Genomic DNA, 17,331 nt, shown 5'->3' with positions numbered 1-17,331 from the left:
TCTCTTACTGTGGCTCTGAAAGGTTTATCCATAGTGGTGGTGGGGGGGTGGGGATACAAAGATTTAATAGCCCTGAGCCTTAGTTTTTACATCTGTAAAATGGGGCTTCCATACCAGCAAGGGAAGAGTAGGGAAGGAGAAATGCAGTAGTCCAGGCAGACCCTGAGCTGGCCTTACCTTGGGTGTTTATCAGGTGAGGGATTCTAACAAAACCTGTTTCTTACCTTTCTTTCCTTCTCTAATTGTTTTTCTTTTCTGACTCACATAAATTTACTTTGATTTGCTCCCCTCCTCCAAGGTAAATTTTTCTCCTCTTTCTAGTTCCTTCTTTCAAAACAAACCTTTTAAAAAATTTTTTTTCTTTTTTTTTCTTTTTGGCTGCATCCAGCAGTATGTGGAACTTTCATTTCCTGGCCAGGGATTGAACCTGGGCCCTCTGCAGTGGAAACGTAGAGGCTTAACCACTGGGCCATGGGGAAAGTCCCAAAGCAAAGCCTTTTTTAAGTCAGACTATCCTGAATTTGGACCATAGTACTGCTGCTACTTACTGCTAAAGTGTCTGCAGAAGAGCCCCTTACCCTCACTCAAGATTGCTTTCCTCTCCATAAAACGGAGTAATTATATCAATACAGGGTGGTTGTGTCCTGTCTTCCCTCACAAGAACTTCAGCTTTGGTCTCCTGTAGTCACTCCAGCATCCCCAGGGCCAGGAAACAAGCCTGACACATAGCAGGTGATCAAAACATGTTTGGATAAGTAAGTATTTAAAAGAAGTGAGGTATGTCAATCAGCTGGCACTATCTTTGTTCAAACAAATTGTTTTTTTCCCATCTCGTATCCCATTCTCTCCCACCATTTCCCCTATTTTTGTTGTTATTGTGTGCGTGTGTAATGCTAGTCTAGCATGCGTCTTTCAGTGGAGCACCCTTAATTCCTCCCACTGTATTTTCAAATACCTTCTGAACCTCCTCTTCTGGTCATCCACACAGACTTTCCATCTTCTGGTAACCGCAGCCCAGTGAATTATCCATTTAAGTTATAGACTATTTTAATGTTCCTTTAAATTTATTCAACCACCAACCACTTTTGTCTAGACCCTAGAATCATAGGAAGCTTCAAGGGAACATATCAGAAGTTCTTGAATGGGAATCATACATTGTAGCAAACAAATATCTTTTGACTTTCTCTGAGGAACTATTCTCACAGTAGACCATGTTATTGACTCAAGTGGTTGGATCCTATACCCTACTTTTTTAGGGGTAGAGGCATGAGCACCCCTAGTTAATTAAATCATCCCCTTCCTTAGTAGCCTCCCTGCCTTACCCCAGTTAGTTCAGGAATGGATGAGTAATCCAACCAGACCTGTCAGCTAATGGGACTTATAATTTGCAAAATTACAGTAATTTTAGAACTTTTAATAGCTACAATCTAAATGTAGAATGTAAGATTTTAGCAATTTTCATCTTCCATATTTTTTACAAGTCATAAAATTGTGCTTGGGCTCCTGGTTAAAGTGATTGCAAATTTGAACTCTAAGGATAGCTTCCTGGGGTTATCTTTATATCATCAGGTTTTGTATTAGCTGCATTCTAGCCATAATCTATTACCCTTTATACAGAAACCCTTTCAATTTAAGACTCTGTGAGTTGTATACTGCCCAAAATGCCCACATAAATTTATAAGAGCAGTGTAATTATTGATGTACAGTATTGCTGTTCATGAACTAGCTATCTTATCAGCACGGCCGTTAAGCCAACCAGAGAGAGAGAAGTATGTTCCTTTTCTCTGACTAGCAAGGTCTTGAGCCTGGCAGCCATCCTTTTTCTAGAAGGGAGAAAGCAGCCAGCAATAGATCCCCAACCAAAAGAGGGAGAGCTGAGAGATGGGGACTAGACTCTTGTTTAAGAAACAGTGAACCCAATTCCATTTTTGAGATTTCCAGTTGTGTGAACATACATGTTCCCTACCTCTGCCTCTCATCCTAAGTCACTTTCAGCCTTTTTTTTTTCCTGTTACTTGCAAATAGGATTCTAAATACAGAAATTACTCTGACACAGACTTCTCATTACCTCGTCTAGAACCATAACTCTAAGCTATCTTACAATTCTAAAATTTGCTAAGTGCTTTAAAAAAAAATTTTTTTTAATTGAAGGCAATAGCACCCCACTCCAGTTCTCTTGCCTGGAAAACCCCATGGGCAGAGGAGCCTGGTGGGCTGCAGTCGTGGGGTCACAAAGAGTCAGACACACGACTGAGCGACTTCACTTTCACTTTTCACTTTCATGCATTGGAGAAGGAAATGGCAACCCGCTCCAGTGTTCTTGCCTGGAGAATCCCAGGGACGGGGGAGCCTGGTGGGCTGCCGTATATGGGATCGATGACATTGTAAATAAAGTGTTGCTGCTGCTAAGTCGCTTCAGTCGTGTCCAACTCTGTGTGTCCTCACAGGATGCAGATGGCATACCAAACAAAGGGTTAACTGAAGAGGTAATTACTTACAGAGGTTTGGGTTCAAGAAATCCACAGGGCAGTGGGGAGCTCCCAGAAGCAACTTTTCTAACCCCAGTGGGGCAAGGCAGGGAGCAGGGTTACCAGAACCAGACAAACTCTGTAGCTGTGAAGAGAGGCCCTTGGGTAGAGGAAATGTGGCAGCCCAGTTCAGGCAGGGGTGGGGGTGGCCAGAAATGAAATAACTGAATTCTTTCTCTTTCTATACTCCCATCTTTTAATAGTGTCTTCTATTGCCCAAGGCTATCTGGAAATCTGAGGACAAGAGAGCTGAATGATACAAACCCAGATCAGCCTCCAAGGGCACAGAGGAGGACAGAGAAGCCTGGAAACTGATCTAGGGTTATAGTGTCCAATACAACCACCACTAGGCTCATGCGGTCATTTGAGTCCAAACTGACGTGTACAATAAATGCAAAAATACTTTAAAAATACTTCCTGGATTTCAAAACCTTGGTATTCAAAAAGAATGTAAAGATCTTATTAGTTTTTATATTGATTACATGTTGAAATGATGATGTTTTTATGCATTGGGTGAAATCAACTATATTATTGCAATTAAATTCATCTGTTTCTTTATACACTTTGTGGCTACTAGAACACTTAAAAAAGTGTGTGGCTCACATTGTATCTGTTGGATCCTATTGATCTACATGGACAAGTGGAAAATAACCACACAATGACAACAAATAACCATTTAAAAACTCATTTTAATTCTATGTCCTGGACAACTATATGAAAATAGTGTTTCTGCAAATCACATAGTTTAAATTTTTTTAAACCTAATTGCCTTGATCCTTTGACATATGGCCCTTCTATGTATTTGTATAGTATTCCCTGAACCAGGTTTTTTTGTTGTTTTTTTTTAGGTTACATCACACAGCATGTGGGATCTTAGTTGCTTGACTAGGGATTGAACCTGTACCCCCTATATCTGACGTGCAGATTCTTAACCACTGGACCACCAGGGAAGTCCCTGAAACAGTTCTTTGACTCATACTGCATAGTGAACAATCACTCATTCAGTCAAGAAGTGTTTGTTAGGTACCTTCTATTTTCCAAACACTGAGATGAATTTAGAAGGATCAGTTGTAACCCAAAACAGAGTCCTAGGCTCCCATCATGGGGCTAAGTTCCAAGATATAGGGGAATTAGAAAAAGAATCACATAACTGGTTGTGAAATTACTTATGTAGAAAATGGCCTGAAGAGGGAAATGGTGTCTTAAGACCATATCATAGGAAAGATTGGCTTGATTAGGTAAACCAAAGGAGGCTTCCTGGAGGAAGTGATGATTTAGCAGAAGCAGGAGATGTCTGGCAAAGTTTGTGAGAAGAAAGAAAGTTCCTGGAAGAGGGTACTGAATATATAAAGTTACGGTAGCAAGTTAGAGGAATTAAAGAAAAATAGGCCAGTGTGGTTGAAGCACAAGGTGAGGAATAGATTTGAAATTTTATGAATATGTAAGATGTTCATGTTATACTTGTATTCATTCGTATATCAAGTATTTACCAAGCTACTAAGTGCTTTCAGTGAAGCAAATCTGAATCTATCACTTTCAGTCGATAAACATTAACTGAATGCTTATTATATTTCTCTCTGGAAGGCTCAGAGCTGCAACAGTGGTGTGTTAGAAGTATGGAAAGTTCAACCAGGAGATTTTCCCCCCTCCACCATGTGGAAGATTCCAGGTGACAGTTGGACTATTTATTTATTTGGCTGCAGGATCTTACTTCCCCAGCCTGGGATCTTACTTCCCCAACCTGTGATCAAACAAACCCCTTGCCCCCTGCAGTTAGAAGTATGGAGTCCTAACCACTGACTGCCAGGAAATTCCCTGGACATTTCATTTTCTGAGGAGGGTTCTTGTGCCTGGAAAGGAATAGTGATTGATTCTGGAGTTCTGATTAATGTTAAATTTGTCAAAGTTTCCAATTCTTTTTATTTATTTATTTTATTTGGCCACACCAAGTCTTAGTTTGGGTGTGTGGGATCTTTAGCTGCAGCATGGGAACACTTAGTTGCAGTATGTGGGATCCAGTTCCCTGAGCAGGGAATAAACCCTAGACGGCTGCTCTGGGAACTCAAAGTCTTAGCCGCTGGACCACCAGAGAAGTCCCCAAAGTTTCAAATTCTTAAATCTGTTTCTTCCCGTATAGTTAAGCTAAACTTTGAATCATTGTTATTTTATTTTCTAAGAAACTAAGTTTTAAAATAAGATCAATAATTCCCACCATCCTTAGATAAATCTTTAATAGAATCAAGGGACTTCCCTGTGGTCCAGTGGTTAGGACACCACACTTCCATGCCGGGGTTGGGCGGGGGCGAGGGTCTGATTCCTGGTTGGGTAACTAACATCCTACATGCTGCATGGAGGGGCCAAAAAAAAAAAAAAAATCAGAAGTTAAACAGAATTTTCCTAAACAGTTAACATTATTTACACACTTGATTGATTTAATTCCTTTAAATGTATCAAGCAACACTTGTATATTTAGTACATTTAATCCTCTGAACTATTTCAAAGGTCTCTCATAGCAGACTTAAAATTCTAACATGCAAAATATCCCCTATTCATGGATTAAATGACTTAATAGTGTTAAAATGGCAATAGTACCCAAAGCAAGCTACAGATTCGGTGCAATCCCTACCAAAATTCCTGAAGTGGAGGGTGGTCTTGTGAGACTGAGCTTTGTATCTGTGAAATCTCATTCTGTCTCCTGATAAACAGTTGATGTGGGATCTGAACACTGACTAAATGTTTGATGACATTAAGGAAAGATGATTAAATGATCATTTAAGGATTTTTAAGTCCTTACCTTTTCAGAGATACATGCTGAGAGGCTCACATATGAAATGGTATGTTCTGGGTTTGCTTCGAAATAACATGGAGGGACTTCCCTGGTGGTCCAGTGGCTAAGACTCTGCACTCCCAAGGCAGGGGTCCCAGGTTCAATCCTTGGCCAGGAAACTGGTCTCCAGAGTTTGCAGACCTCAACTAAAAGATACCCACATGTCGCAGCTGAAGATTCCATATGCCACAACTAAGACCCAGCACAACCAAACAAATAAATAAAAATAAATGTTAAAAAAAAAAATGGGCTCCTCTGCAGTTCACTTCAGTTCCCTACCACCCTCCTGTCTTCAACGTGCCTGGCCTGACCCCCAGTGGCACTAATGTGGGCTCCTCAGGGCACTCTCTCAGCAAACCAAAGCACTGTCTGGCAGAAGAAGAATGCCAGCTGTGGAACAAGGAGCAGAGGCCATAGGACCTCAGCGGGCCCTGGGGGATGTGGCGATTCTACGTAGAGCATTCACCAGCGCTCAAAGAGGGCCCTGTTCCAACATCAGTCATGAGTCTTCCGTTCATCACTTCTATATTTATGTCGCACATTTGGGGCAAGTACACTCGTTCATAGATTCCGCTACATCCATCTGTCTGTCATCTGAAGAAGAAAGGAAAAAAATCCAAACATACCTTGGACCAAAAGCATAGTGATTTTCTGTTCATGAGGAAGACACTTTCTGTAAGCTTATTTTTTTTATAGGGAACTTAAAGAGAATTAGATAATCAATTTTTTTCCTATGGCTAATAAAGTTTTTAATTTTTTAAAACACACACACACACACACACACACACACACGGGATTGGGGGAAGTCAGTTGAGTCTCCAGTCCTCCGCTGATAAAACAAGACTGAGCTCAGAATTGTTGAAGCTGGGTAATGAGTACATGGGATTTGTTATGCTCCATCTACTTTTGTTATGTGTTTGACATTTTCCCGTAATTAAGAAGTCAGAAAGAAAAAAAGGAAAAGCAGAGGAGAGAGGCCACAAGAGGAGACTGAGAAAAAGACTAAGCGTGCTGTTGATGATATAATAGTGTAGCATTTTACAGAACATTTATGGAACATTTACATTCAGCATGCAGAAGAGACCGGATAGATCCTTGATTTTTCCTAAACCTCTTCCCAGCCACAGGATCCCTTCCTGTCGTGAGACTGAAGCCAGCTTGACACATGGAAGATGATAAATGTTCATAAAGCATGAGTATGAAGGGACTTTCTGGTGATTAAGTTGGTTAAGAGTCCACCTTCCAATGCAGGGGACGCAAGTTTGATTCCTGGTTGGGAAACTAACATCCCACATGCTCTGGAGCAGCTAAGCCTGGGCGTTGCAACCAGAGAAGACCACAAGACCCAGCACAGACGAAAAGGGGGGAAAAAGTGAGTGTGAAGCTCTCATTACCAGCCCTCCCCACACTTCCCAGAGACTCTGCTGCCATCTTCCCAGAGACTCTGCTGCCATCTTCCCAGAGACTCTGCTGCCATCTTCCCAGAGACTCTGCTGCCATCTTTTCAGCCTTGATCTTAGAGCAAAGAGCAGTTGTGGTCCTGGTCTCTTTTCACCCTTCTCTCTAGCATATCTTTTAATTATCTTTATTTCTGTTGAAGTATCGTTGATGTACATTCCCTAGTATGTCTTGATTGCTTGCCACATATTTCACAATTTAAATTATACCCAGATAAAGCTTTATTTAATTAATTTATTTATTTATCCACAATGAACTGTGGAAAATTCTGAAAGAGATGGGAATACCAGACCACTTGACCTGCCTCTTGAGAGACCTGTATGCAGGTCAGGAAGCAACAGTTAGAACCAGACATGGAACAACAGACTGGTTCCAAATAGGAAAAGGGGTACCTCAAGGATGTATATTGTCACCCTGCTTATTTAACTTCTATGCAGAGTACATCATGAGAAACGCTGGGCTGGAAGAAGCACAAGCTGGATTCAAGATTGCCGGGAGAAATATCAATAACCTCAGATATGCAGATGACACCACCCTTATGGCAGAAAGTGAAGAGGAACTAAAAAGCCTCTTGATGCAAGTGAAAGAGGAGAGTGAAAAAGTTGGCTTAAAGCTCAACATTCAGAAAACGAAGATCATGGCATCTGGTCCCATCACTTCATGGGAAATAGATGAGGAAACAGTGGAAACAGTGTCAGACTTCATTTTGGGGGCCTCCAAAATCACTGCAGATGGTGATTGCAGCCACGAAATTAAAAGATGCTTACTCCTTGGAAGGAAAGTTATGACCAACCTAGATAGCATATTCAAAAGCAGAGACATTACTTTGCCAACAAAGGTCCGTCTAGTCAAGGCTATGGTTTTTCCAGTGGTCATGAATGGATGTGAGAGTTGGGACTGTGGAGAAAGCTGAGCGCTGAAGAATTGATGCTTTTGAACTGTGGTGTTGGAGAAGACTCTTGAGAGTCCCTTGGACTGCAAGGAGGTCCAACCAGTCCATCCTAAAGGAGATCAGTCCTGGGTGTTCTTTGGAAGGAATGATGCTAAAGCTGAAACTCCAGTACTTTGGCCACCTCATGCGAAGAGTTGACTCATTGGAAAAAGACTCTGATGCTGAGAGGGATTGGGGGCAGGAAGAGAATGGGACGACAGAGGATGAGATGGCTGGACGGCATCACCGACTCAATGGACATGAGTTTGGGTGAACTCCAGGAGTTTGTGATGGACAGGGAGGCCTGGCATTCTTCAATTCATGGGGTCGCAAAGAGTCAGACATGACTGAGTGACTGAACTGAACTGAAAGCTTTATTCTACAGCAAAATTCTGTAGCTTGCTTAATGAGCTTTCATTGTTTGTTTTTGTTTTCAAGTTTAAGAAGCAAGGCCAGCAAATCAGGTTATAACCTGTTCTTTTATAAACTATTAACATAACCTGTTCATTTCAGTTTATAATTTATAACTATTCAGGTTAAACTTCCTCCCATTCACCATGTTGTATCCTCCTTATGTTTAGTCCTCTTAAAGTGTGTTACAGAATAAAAAAGATTGGGAAACACTGAATCAATACATAGAAATTTTATGTGTAAGGAAACTGAGAAGGCTGATGTCCACATAAACCCACACAGGTTACAGAACGATACAGGAATGATTTATTTTTCAAATATATAAGCATTATATATGTTTGTATGTATGTATGTATGTGTATGTCCATACACACACACACATATAGACGCAGAGAAAAAAGTAGAAAAGTTTACATACAGAATAATAGCATTTAACCTATCATACAGCATAGGGAACTCTGCTCAAAGGTATGTGGCAGCCTGGATGGGAGGGGATTTGAGGGAAAATATATACACGTATATGTTTGACTGAGTCCCTTTGCTGTCTTCCTGAAACTATCACAACATCATTAATAAGCTATACTCCAATATAAAATTAAAAAGCCTAAAGGAAGGAAAGAAAACAAGAATAATTAGCATTTACCTCTAGGTAAGATGCTAAAGCTGAAACTCCAGTACTTTGGCCACCTCATGCAAAGATTTGACTCATTAGAAAACACCCTGATTCTGGGAGGGATTGGGGGCAGGAGGAGAAGGGGACAACAGAGGATGAGATGGCTGGATGGCATCATTGACTCGATGGACGTGAATCTGAGTGAACTCTGGGAGCTGGTGATGGACAGGGAGGCCTGGCGTGCTGCGATTCATGGGGTCTCAAAGAGTCGGACACGACTGAGCGACTGAACTAACTAAGATGAAGGTTTCTCTTTTTTGGGCCATTTCTCTACTTGGTCCAATTTTTTATAATTACATCGAATGAAAATTCTTTTTACTGAAATAAAGAGCCAAAGTAAGTGGGTTTAAAACTTTCATTTTAAATTGGTCCATAATTATTTTTATTTTCACACTGTCCGTGGGGTTCTAGAGGCAAGAATACTGGAGTGGTTTGCCATTCTTTCTTCCACTGGACCATGTGTTGGAGAATTCTTCACTACGGCCTGTCCATCTTCGGTGGCCCTGCATGGCATGGCTTATAGCTTCATTGAGTTACTCAAGCTCCTTTGCTATGACAAGGCTATGATCTATGTGCTGGAGAACTCTTGAGAGTCCCTAGGACTGCAAGGAGATCAAACCAGTCAATCCTAAAGGAAATCAACCCTGAATATTCATTGGAAGGACTGATGCTGAAGCTGAAGCTCCAAAACATTGGCCATCAAATGCGAAGAGTCAGCTCATTGGAAAAGCCCCTGATGTTGGGAAAGATTGAAGGCAAAAGGAGAAGTGGGCAGCAGAAGATGAGCTGGTTAGAAAGCATTACCAACTCAATGGACGTGAGTTTGAGCAAACTCTGAGAAAAGGACAGGAGAGCCTGGCATGCTGCAGTCCATGGGCTCCCAAAGGGTCAGACATGACGTAGTGGCTGAACAACAGCAAATTATTTTCTGATAACTATCAGTTGATTATCCGAATTCCCCTAGTCCGGGGATGTGTCATGTGACAACTGAAGTTAGCTGAGAGCATTAAGAGTAATAAGAGTAATAAGTAATATGAGTAATTCTATTTCCCTGACTCCACACCAGCCTGGAATACCTTTCTCCATACGCAGTAACCGCTCCCATAGCACATACAATAATTATCACCCTGTGGTTTTCTCTGGAATTTACTTGATTTACAAAATGTAACTGTAGCCCTTAAATGGAAACTGGGATACAGAGAGGTTAAGTAAGTTGCCCAAGGTCACACAGCTTGTAAAGAACAGAGGTGGGATTCAAACCCCAGATCTGACTCTGAAGCCTAGTGATAACTTGAGGAGTGGAAAGCAGCCAAGCTCATGAACTGTGGCCATTTGGAAAAACTGCCTTGATGTCTCTGGGTGTGTGTGTTTGTTTTTTCAGTTCCCCACGCTCCTCCGGGAACCCCAGGGAACAACTCGTCACAGGAACAGTGGTCCTTCCTCGCTGCGCCCAGCCCCCAGAGTCAGCTCTGTTCCTGAACTCCGGTTCAGATTTCAACTCCACCCTCTTCCCCCCTCACTGGTGCCTCAGTGAATTACCTTATTTGGCTTTCAAGCCCACAGAGAAGTCTGGAAAAGGATCCAGGCCAGAATAGGATTGTTTGTACAGTGAGGGGGTGAGAAATCTTTATTTTAGTGACCTTGGCTCGTGCTCTGAAAGTCACAAATGTAGGGAAGTAAGTTTAGTCTCAAAAACAGCTACAAGAAGCAACTGAAGAGGGCAGAGTGGAGGTGCCGATGTCACAGTTTTTCACGTGTGCTTAATTCTTCGTCTTTACCGTGCTCTCTTATGGCTGTCTTTCTTTCTTTCCTCTTTCCTGAGTTTCCAGAGTTTGTACCCCAGTGCAAGGAAACTCAAGCCCAGAAAGTATAAAAAGTTTTAGGTAGCTGGTGCCATAGGTATCATAGTTTAGCATATGCTTATATGGCTTATGAACAACATTTTAAACCCAGTTCAGAGAGTCTCTCTCTCTCGTCTAATTTTTGAAACTCTCTCAGGTAGATATTCTTATTATCTTCATTTTATGCTTTAAAAAAATATTTTTATTTATTTATTTGGCTGTGCTGGAGCTTAGGATCTCTAGTTGGACCATGCAAACTTTTAGTCTGGTCTAGTTCCCCGACCAGGGATTGAACCCGGGCTCCCTGCATTGGGAGCGTGGAGACAGCCACTGGACCACCAGAGAAGTCCCTCCCTGGGACTTTTTATGTTTTGCTGTTGTTGTTTGGTTGGTTTTGTTTTTTTTGTTTGTTTTTGGCTGTGGTGCTCGGCTTGCGGGAATCTTAGTTCCCTGACTAGGGATTGAACTCAGGCCACGGCAGTGAAAGCTCAGAGTCCTAATCACTGGATTCCCAGGGAATTCCCATTATTATCTCCATTTTATTGATGAGAAAACTGAGTCACAAGAGTCTAAGTCACTTGTCCAAGGTTCCAGAGTTCAGAATGACCAAAGCCAGGCTTGCGCCTACAGTCCGGATAGTGACCGTAGGCCTATGCTACTACTGAGACATCCCAGGTTCCTGGGGCCTTCGCCTTACTTGACCTGTTATTACATTTCAGCCTGTTGAGCCCTTACCCTTGCCTTTCTGTCTTCTCCCTTCCAGATTTGCAAGTTCCCCACTTTCTGGCGCAGTGCCTGGCAGAGTGCTGCTTCCTCCACTGCCCGCTAATTCAAGGAGCCCTTAGGACTCCCCCCTGGTCTCTTCCTGACTCACTGTATGTCTCTGTCCATGAGGAACCTTCCTGACTTTCAGGAATTAGGTTCATTGCTTTATCTTTGGTGGAGTGATTATTCTTCTATGCCTGAACCATGCATCCGATACACATGCTTCTTTCTCAAGTCTCCCATGTACTTCAGACCTCCAGGTCACTATCTTTCCATCCTGTACCCCACATCTGACTCACTGCTTCCCAGACACCCTTGACTGACCATGAGTCTCACAGCTTTCATATTGGCCCTGCCTACCTCCTAGTCATCTTGTCTTTCCTTTCCAGAAACAAGCTGTGTACCTCTGCATTCAGCCTCCTTTGTCTGGTATGCCCTAGCTTCGGTTTTTCAAACTTTTGATCCCAAGCCTAAGAAATACATGTGACATCATAACCCAGAATTCATGCATGCATGATCCCAAGGGTAGGCAGAATCTAGGCTGTCTCAACAGTGGCTGACAACACCACGCTCACGTTCAAATTAGAATATAAGTGCCAGCTCACACCAATGAGAATTCCAACCCAGTTTATGTCCACACCCAGGCCGGTTGTTAAAAACATTTAACCATAGTTCAGCCTGAACCCTAAATGATGAAGACAATTTGTGGGAGGGTGAAAAGAGGAGACTGGGTGCTGTGATGGGGAGAAGACGTCTCAGAGCAGCAGTTATTTACCAAAGAACACTGATGGTTTTGAATATTTTAGCAACTGCTACCTCTGTTTCAGAGCCTTCCAGCTGAACGTCACTCCACTAAGCAGTGGCTTAGCTTCAGTGTCCCTTACTGACTCCACCATCCAAACCTGTTCTTCTGTTACTTAGGGAAAAAAAAAAAAAGCTTCATCCTTGCTTGGAAAAAAGCCCAGGAGGTCAGCCCTAATTAATTCCAGTTTCTGAAAGAAAAGCAGTCTGCTCAAACAGAAGTCAATGAAGGGTGTTTCATGGCAAAAGAAAGAGTTCCAGGCCTGTTGGGCTCCAGTGTTTAGCCTCTGCCTCACAAGGCAGGTGCTGAGCAGGGCAACACACCCTAGGGGTAATGACCCTGTTGCAGGGGAGGGAGTTAATGGCAGGGAGATGGGATGTTTCTCAATAACTCTGAGCACGGAACTAGGAAGCAGGCAGCCTTTCAGGCAGACTGTGACAAGTCCTCAAAGGACCTTGGCAACCAACCAAGACTTTTATTTTAGAAGCAAACTCTTATCAGGATTCTTGATTGTTGGCTGAGATTGAGACCTTGAGCAATTTCCTTAAACTCTTTTGAATCTCATAGTCATATGTTTCATATTGCAAAATGGGAAAATAAGAATGACCTACTTGATCAAAAAGGTATGGAAGGATGAAAATAACTCTTTGTTTTGAAAACTGGCAATTACAGGGAAGGAGTTAAACATTTAATCTCTTTCTAATGGGAACTACATTTAGAATAGCTACATAATCTTAGTTTATTAAAGTTCTATTTTACTGAAGAATGCCAGCTAATTAAAGTAGAAATAAGTCAACATTTTTGGAAGCTCTAATGCATTTAATTCAAGCAAGCATTGTCAACTGCTGTTAAAAGTCATTAGGTAGGGAGTTACCCGGCTGCACAGTGCTTAGGGCTCCACCCTTTCACTACTGAGGGCCCAAACTCAATCCCTGGTTGAGGAACTAAGAACCTACAAGCCACACAGCCGGAAAAAAAAAATCATTAGGTAACCCCTGCCCCTTTGAATGGCTAAAATTAAAAAGCCTATCCATACTATATGTTGGTAAGAATACGAAAGAAGAATTCTACAGATAGGAAGCAGGCTGATAAAATGATTCAGCTGCAAACAGTTGCATCTTTCATGAAAAAGGAAGGATGACTCAGAAAATGGAACTTCAAATCCAGAGAAAAGAACTGAGAGCCATAAGGAATTATTCCCAAGCCTTGAAACCCAATGGAGGGACACCCCCCATGGTCCAGTGGCTAAGACTTCTAGATCCCAATGTGGAGAGGCCCTGGTTCCATCCCTTGTAGAGGAGCTAAATCCCAAATGGCCCAACTAAGAATTCATCCTGAAGATCCTTCGTGTCGCAACTTGCAATGCAGCCCAATGCATAGACACACAAGCAAAGTAACAAAGTGAAACGAAGCAAAAAACACAAAAAGCCTTAATGGAGTTTACAAGACTGGATTTCAAAATTTCTTGGGAAATTTCTTTCCTTTTTCCTATTTTTTTTTTTTTTTCTTTTTTGTTGCTTCACAGGGCTTGTGGGATCTTGGTTCCCCAACCAGGGATTGCACCTGGGCCCTTGGCAGTGGAAGCACAGAGTCTTAACCACTGGACTGCCAGGAAGTCTCCCACCATTGTCTCTTGGGAGCTGGAGACTTACTTTCTAGTTTCATGGGCCCATAGATAGGGAAGAATTCTGTCCCAGGCTGAGTTACATCCAGAGTCTCCCCTATATCTAACTTAGGTGATTTTAATGAGATTTACATGAGATTTAAGACTTTGAATTGATGTTTTAATAGGGAACCTTGGAATGGGGTGAATATGCTTGATGTATGACATAAATATTTGAGGATCAGAGCAGAGCGTAGTAGGTGGAATAATGGCCCCCAACGATGTCCACATCTTAATACCTGGAACCTAGGGACCTGAGTTCAATCCCTGGGTTGGGAAGATCCCCTGGAGAAGGGCATGGCAACCCACTCCACTATTCTTGTCTGGAGAATCCCATGGACAGAGGAGCCTGACGGGCTACAGTCCATGAGATCACAGGGTCAGACACAACTGAGCGACTAACACTAACTCACACTATGAATTTATGTTATACGGCAAAATGAAATTAAGGTTAAGAATCTGATGACCTTAAAATGGGGAAACTATCCTGGATTATCTGGGTAGGCCTAATACAGTCACAAGAGTCATTTAAAAATGGGAGAGTCAGAGAGAGAGAGACAACTATGAAGAAGGGTCAACAAGAGAGATGCAACATTGCTGGCTTTTCAGATGGACAAAGGGAACCACGAGCCAAGAAATGTGGGCAACCTCTGGACGCTGGAAAAGATAATGACCTGGATTTGCCCCCAGAGCTTCCACACAGGAACACAGCCCTGCTTACACCTTGATTTAAACCTGGTGAGACAAATGTTGAACTTCTACACGACGGTAGGATACCTACTTTTGTGCTGTTTTAAACCACTAAGCTTATGATAATTTGTTACGGCAGCAACAGAAGATCAATAGCATACCCTTTTAAGATGTGCCATTTATTACATGTCAGTTACACCTAAACCAAGATGTTAAAAATTAAACGAATGTTGACGGAGAGCTGGACACACAAATAGTGCCAATTAATACCACACCGGTTCACTTTTAGTTTCACACTGAGGGTGAGGTGGATGTAATGGGAGAATCTGTCATTCCCCTAAGACTGGTTGATTCAGAATGAATCTAAACTTTCTGATGAAATAATATGAACACACAACACTACTTAAGCTGCTGTCTAGCCAGAACGGTTAAAGTGAGTCTCTTACACCTTTAGATATAACTTTTCAAAGTTCATCTGTTTATTTACTTTTGGCTGCCCTGGGTCTCTGTTGCTGCTCACAGGCTTTTTCTAGTCGCTGTGTGCAGGTCTCTCCCTGCAGGGGCCTCTCCTGTTGAGAAGCGCAGGTCCTAGAGCACCTGGCTAATTAGCGGTGCACAGGCTTAGTTACACCACGGCTTGTGGGACTTTCTCAGAGCAGGTATAGAGCCCTATGTGTCCCCTGCGTTGTCAGGTGGGTTCTTAACCACTGGCTCACCAGGGAAGTCCCTAAATATAACTTTTAATTTACAGTAAATGCAGGGCGCAAGATAAACACTGCCACAAGGAAGTGGACAGACACATCAGCAAATGGAACATTCTACAGTTGGCCTGGTTTCTCTCAAAGTCTTGACAAACGGATCAGAAGGCACGGAGGGCTGTTAGAGCCAGATCAATGAACAGTTCTGCACCAATACTGTTTGCAGCAGATTTGCTAAGAAGTACATTTCGGAGGGAAATTTGAATATGGTCTGTAGATAAAATGAAAATATATGAGAGTGGAACGGAAAAAATTGTTGACTGAAAAAAGAAAAATACAGAGGATTTAATTTTGAGTTTAAAAGTGTGTGTGTAGGAAAAGATCCAGATGGATATTCACTAGGATGTTAACAGTGGTCATCTCTGGTAATGGGATGATAATATTTTATTTTATTAAAATAAAATATTTTATAAAAATATTTATTTTTGCCTACTTGGACTTTTTTTTTTTGCGGCGGTGGTCGGGGGAGGCGGTGTGCATTCTACATGGCATGTAGAATCTTAGTTCCACGACCAGGAATTGAACTTGTGCCCTCTGCAGTGGAAACGTGGGGCCTTAACCATTGGATCACCAAGGAAGTCCCCCTACCTGGATTTTCTAACTTTCTACTCTACACATGCATGGTTTTGTAGTAATAAGTTATTTTATAATAAAGAATATTAGAATTATGTGAGACAACAGATAAATATAGCATTTGAAGTATATTAAGCACAATTGTGGCTACTTCACAAGGCCTAGGGCTGTGATGACAACTAATATTTACTAAGGGTTCACAAGCTGCCCGGGGCTTCCCAGTGGCTCTAGTGGTAAAGAACCTGCCTGCCAATGCAGGTGACATAAGAGACACAGGTTCGATCCCTGTGTCAGAAAGATCCCCTGGAGGAGGGCATGGCAACCCACTCCAGTATTCTTGCCTGGAGAATCCCATGGACAGATGAGCCTGGTGGGCTACAGTCCATAGGGTCGCAAAGATTCGGACACGACTGAAGTGGCTTAGCATGCACGCACGCAGGAGCTGCCCCATATATTTCTAACTGCTTTGGCTGTAGTCACTCAGGTTTTCAAACCTTTAGGGTGGTGACTCACCATAAGACATATATTTTACAGAGCAATGCCACACACTCAGGGGCCTCTCAGGTGGCTCAGTGATAAAGAATCCACCTCCAGTGCAAGAGACACAGGAGACTTGGGTTTGATCCCTGGGTCAGAAGATCTGCTGGAGGAGGGCATGGCAACCCACTCCAGTATTCCTGCCTGGAGAATCCCATGGACAGAGGAGCCTGGAGGGCTACAGGCCATAGGGTTGCAAAGAGTCGGACACGACTGCAGCAACTGAGCACACACACAGTATTCATCCATACACGATGGAGACTACAGATTTCAGAAGACAATTGCCTGCCCTGACTGTGGGCAGTGCATTCTGATATGCTCTGTTAGGCTGTATTCTGATTCTACTTCATTTTTTAAAAAAACGGTTAACCCATCAAGCTGATTTCATGACCCATTGACAAGTCTTGACCTACAGTTTGGAAACCCTTTTAGTTTATTTAATACATGTACACACAGGCACATACACACTCCTCCGAGGTAAAAGCTGTTATTGTATCCATTTTTTTCAGAAGAGAAAATTCTGGCACGGAGAGGTTTGATAACTTGCCTAAGCACCCTAAGCTAGGGATAAAGTGGGAGAATCCAGATTCTAACCCAGGTTGCCAGCTTCAAAGACAATCGTCTGAACTACTCTCTTACAGGGCCTCTATCACCCCGCCTGCCACATGGTGTTAAGTATCTGCTGATAGAAGTCTCTGCTCCTCCAAAGGAGTGATTCAAGTTATATTTGAACAGAGTGTTCTGTTAAGATTATTGGAGCATTCAAGGTTACAGCAGATTTAGGGAGCAGCAGTTGTATTTTCTGACTCATATGTCACGATGAACAGTAGTTCTGTGTGAAGAGCATAGACTTCCCAGGCACATAATTCTGGGT

At 42.4% G+C, this 17,331-nt stretch overlaps 1 pseudogene; it reads left to right on the top strand.

The window, feature by feature from the left end:
* The first annotated feature begins 5,601 nt into the window (after window positions 1-5,601).
* On the top strand, window positions 5,602-6,009 carry LOC114109720 (protein transport protein Sec61 subunit beta-like; annotated as a pseudogene).
* Window positions 6,010-17,331: the final 11,322 nt, after the last annotated feature.

Source organism: Ovis aries, chromosome 20 (assembly GCF_016772045.2).
Source record: "Ovis aries strain OAR_USU_Benz2616 breed Rambouillet chromosome 20, ARS-UI_Ramb_v3.0, whole genome shotgun sequence".
NCBI classification, from domain to species: Eukaryota; Metazoa; Chordata; class Mammalia; order Artiodactyla; family Bovidae; genus Ovis; species Ovis aries.
This window is presented reverse-complemented; position numbering and strand designations above follow the sequence as displayed.